The sequence below is a fragment of the Bubalus bubalis genome, chromosome 1, assembly GCF_019923935.1.
Source record: "Bubalus bubalis isolate 160015118507 breed Murrah chromosome 1, NDDB_SH_1, whole genome shotgun sequence".
Taxonomy (NCBI): Eukaryota; Metazoa; Chordata; class Mammalia; order Artiodactyla; family Bovidae; genus Bubalus; species Bubalus bubalis.
This window is the reverse complement of record NC_059157.1, coordinates 7,280,044-7,284,832: the sequence shown is the minus strand read 5'-3', so window position 1 is coordinate 7,284,832 and position 4,789 is coordinate 7,280,044. Positions and strand designations below refer to the sequence as shown.

Here is a 4,789-nt window from a genome sequence, read left to right as displayed (position 1 = left end):
CTTTTTCATTTTCTTAATGGAGAGCTAAATTTAAAAATGTTTGTAAGCTCAATTTATTTCATAAAGGTCAGTATCTATTTATTAGTTGTGTGTTTTTTTTAACAGTAAGTTTTGAATACAATAGAATTTCTTTACCTTAGTCAAGGTTGAACCCAAAACATACAGCAATAATTACACTTAGTGGAAAAACTTTGGGGAAAAAAAAATCCCTTCAAAATAAAGTCCACAATCCCCAGTATAGTTCTGGCCAATACTGAAAGGAGAAAAGAGGAAGTATAAACATGAAAGGAAAAAAGATAAATTTTTACTATTCAAATATTGTATGATCATCCATTTACCCAGTGAAAACCCACAGAATCAACATACGAATTAATAGAACTGATAAGAGAGTTCCGCAAAAGCAAACACCAGTAGACACCAGCAATAAGAACTAGATTCGTTACACCACTGATACAGAACTGGAAAGATATAATAAAAATGAAGTGTCATCCACATATTAACAAAGATGGGTAAAGGGTCCAGGAACTAATCAATTTATTCGAACAGGGTCCCAGCAGAAAACAGATGATGCCGTCAAGTTTGGTAATAGAGAACAAATTGGTGAAATGATGGTTTATCACGGTTGCAATAGGGTGTGGGCACACGCCAAGGCTTGGTGAAGCATTTTGCAGCGTGTCATATCAGCACGCATGTTACTCCTATGCCTATTGTTTTTTAAGCTCTAATTTTGCTTTTTGTTGCTGACACGGTTCAACGTGGTTTATCCTCTTGTGCGTTTTGTGGTTTTTGATTTTAAGCTCAAGTGCCTTAGAAATTTATTTGTGAAACTTGTAAAAGGCCAGGATTTGACAATGCTTTGTCCTTCAGAGCTTGTTTCTGACGGGCACCTGTCACACTGAGATGTCTTTAGACTAAATTTTGACTTTTCTCCTCCCTGAGCACAGCGGCTTCTGGCCCCAGACCCACCGTGAGCTGCTGTGCTTTGGAATTCTGAGAGCAGGAACGTTTTCTATTCGTTTTCTCCTTCCCCTCAGAGCCCAGGCAAATACTCCTACCCTTGCTGTAGTCGTGGCCAGTACTGAGTATTGCGTTTTCCAGTTTACCGCCTGGGGGTGTGGCCCTGGGGGTGTGGCCTTCTGCGGTGAAGGTGCCTTTCTGATTCGATGCCTCCCTCTGCAGAGATCAGCCTCCCGGCTCCTGGTCGTCCAGGCGTATGTGCGGCCTCCTCTTCCGGGCCGCCCTTTCCCGACTCCTGCTCCTTCCCATCCTCCTGAACTCCTTCAACGATCTGATCCTGGTGCTCCGACCTGGCCTCAGTCTGGCAACCAGTTTCCTTTCTTCTTTCAGGCAACAAGGATCTCTGGCCCAACACAGGGGAAAGTTTTACGGACAGGATGCCTCATTTTCCCGAACTGGAAACCAGGAGGCGTGGTGAGAGTGGGTGTGCCCACTTCCTCCTCTTGGCTCTCAGACCTATGCGTTCTAGCTCACTGCTAAGGAACAGCACCTTACAATGGCCTTCAGCTCAAAACACATGTCTCATCTAGGAGGGCAGCTCCCCACTCCCAGCCTGATGCCTTAGCTGCATGTTTAAGAGACATTCTCACATTCTTTAAAGGCAGCATCTTCTGCGTGCAGTGGTGAATGGTAAGTCCAGTGGATTCCACAGTCACATATACATTGCAACAACTCATTTGCCATAAAGTAGGCCCCTTGGTCTGAGGCAATGCCAAGTGGAACCTATTACACTAAATTACATTAAATCAGATACTCTCTGAGACCTCAGTGGCCTGGCCAAGACACTGATCTGTTCCAGTTTTGCTCTTACTTCTAAGGCTTAACTTCTTAGACAGTACGCCTTACTCCAGGAAACAGAACTTATAAATGAAAAACACATCACTGACACTGAGTAAATTAAAGAGAGAAAATCATCCAGTGTAACTATTTGCCATCAAATGGCTGATTGGTCACCTTGAGAGATGGAGCTGTACTGTGGGGACTGAAGATGAGAGAGGTATACCAGACTTGCATGCACAGCAGCAGGAGCTAGATCAGCCCTGGTGTGCTAGAGTGCCACCTTCTGGAAACAAACGAGAGGCCTCTGGCTTCTAACCTGTTGTATCTGAGAATCAAGGAAAAACAAAAGCTTTACCTAAAGTAGAAAAGGTGTTTGTAACGTCAAATGCAGCAGCAGAGGAACAATGCATCAAGCACCATGAAAAATCGCAGTAATACTGTGTAACAAAAGGAAAACGACAATTTTCCAGAAACTAAACTTAAAGTCATGGGATATTGCAATGTAATGGATAGGGAATTCAGAATAGCTGTTATGAAGAAACTTGGTAAGCTATATGGAAACTCAGAAAGGCAGTTCAACAAGCTCAGGAATAAAACTTATTAATAGAAGAAAAACTTTACCTAAGAGAATGGAAATCTAAAAAAGAACCAAACAGAAATACTGGACCAAAAGAACTCAATAAGCAAGATGAAAATTGCATTAGAAAGCTTTAGAAATAGAGCAGATCATATGGAAGATAGAATTACTGAATTTGAAAATAGAATACTACAAGTGATATAGAGAGAAGAGGAAAGAGAATTAAGATCTAAAAAAAAAAAAAATTATGAAATTCTATGACAGCTTTCAGGAAGTGCAACATTACAATAATGGGTATCCCAAATGAGAAGAGAGAAGAGGACAAATAATTTATATAAAGAAATTGTAGCTGAGAACTTCCCAAACCTGGGGAAGGAACTGATATATAGGTCCATAAATTTAAGAGAATAACTAATTATCTCAATGCAAAAAAATCTGTTCCAAGACACATTATATTAATATTGTCAAAAGTCAAGGACAAAAAAAAGAAATTTAAAGGCAACAGGAGGAAAAGGATGGTAACTTACAAAGGAACCCCCATTAGGTCATCAGCAGATTTCTCAGCAGAAACCCTGCAGGCCAGAAGCGAGTGGAAGGACATTCTCAAAATACTGAAAGATAAAAAGTATCACCCACAAACACTATATCCAGTGACGTTGTCATTCAGATATAAAGACTTTCCCAGATAAACATAAGCTGAAGGAATTCATCAACACTCACCTTCCTTATAAGATATGTTGAAAGCTCTACTACCAGAAACAAAACAATCAAAATACATAAACCTTTGAGAAAGATGATAAATAGAATCAGAAAACTGCAACTTTGCATTAGAATAGGTTTTTAAACACCTAATTTTTATAGCATAAACATTAAAGGCAAAAAAGTATAAAAAATACAGTTATTTCAATTTGGTAACAAACACAACATAAAAAGGAATAATATGAGAAAACAAAAATGTAAAATGGGAAGAGAAAAAGGATGAACCTGTATAGGCAAATGAAGATAAGATACCATTAGCCATAGAAAGGACTATTTGGGGACTTCCTTGGTGGACCAGTGTTGAAGACTGTGCCTTCCAATGCAGGGGGCGTGGGTTCAATCCCTGGCTGGGGAACTAAGGTCCTACATGCAGTGGGACAACTAAGCCCATGCACCACAGCTACTGAGCCTGCAGCTAGGCCCTGATTCAGCAAAATAAATAAATGGATATTTCTTTTAAAAGGACTATTTTATCCATGGTATATTTTATACAAACCTCGTGTTAACCAAAGAAAACCACATAAAACTAGAGCACAAACAAAAACTATACAAAAGAGGAAACCGAGAAAAATAATATAGAAAGCCACCAAACCAACTGGAAAACAAAAGATTAAATGGGAATACTAAATCCTCATTTATGAGTAGTCACCCTAAATGCAGTTAGTTGCTCAGTCGTGTCTGACTCTTTGAGATCCTATGGACTGTATCCTGCTAGGCTCCTCTGCCCACGGGATTCTCCAGGCAAGAATACTGGAGTGGGGTGCCATTCCCTTCTCCAGGGGATCTCCCCTCAGGGACTGAACCTGGGTATCCTGCATTGCAGGCAGATTCTTTACCATCTGAGCCATAAGGGAAGGCTAGACTTAATTTACCAATCAAAAGACACACAGTGGCTGGCTAGATATATGCTGCCTCCAGGAGACTGATCTCAGCTCTCAGGGCAAACCCAGGCTCACAGTGGACGGATGGAAGATGACGCCGAGCACAGGGCAGCCAAAACATAGGCGCTGCAGCAGCACCTATAGTCACAGCAGACAAAACAGACTTCAGCCAAAAAGAGTCAACAAGGGACAAAGACAGACAGTGTATCATGATAAAGGCAGCGACTCATCAAGAAAACAAACATTGATACATGTGCATGAAACACAGGAACAGTCTCAAAAACGACAGCGTGATCTCGGTTCATTTCCAAGGCAAACCATTCAACATCACAGCAATCCAAGTCTATGCTCCAACCGCTAATGCTGGAGAAGCTGAAGTTGAATGGCTCTATGAAGACCTACAAGACCTTCTAGAACTAACATCAAAAAAAAGATGTCCTTTTCATCATAGGGGATTGGAATGCAAAAGTAGGAAGTCAAGAGATACTTGGAGTAACAGGCAAGTTTGGCCTTGGAGTACAAAATGAAGCAGGACAAAGGCTAACAGAGTTTTGCCAAGAGAACACCCTGGTCATAGCAAACACCCTCCCACCCTCCTCCAATAACACAGAGATGACTCTACACATGGACATCACCAGATGGTCAAAACCCAAATCAGATTGATTATATTCTTTGCAGCCAAAGATGGAGAAGCTCTATACAGGCAGCAAAAAAATAAGACCTGGATATGACTGTGGCTCACATCATGAGCTCCTTATTGCAAAACTCAGGCTTA

At 41.0% G+C, this 4,789-nt stretch overlaps 1 long non-coding RNA gene across 1 annotated transcript; it reads right to left on the bottom strand.

Moving 5' to 3' along the window:
* Window positions 1–278: 278 nt before the first annotated feature.
* LOC102406357 lies at window positions 279–4,409 on the bottom strand. Its single transcript, XR_006543517.2, has 2 exons — window positions 2,902–4,409; window positions 279–2,122 (listed from the first exon to the last, which is right to left on the bottom strand). It is a non-coding gene; the product is annotated as an uncharacterized LOC102406357 (long non-coding RNA).
* Window positions 4,410–4,789: the final 380 nt, after the last annotated feature.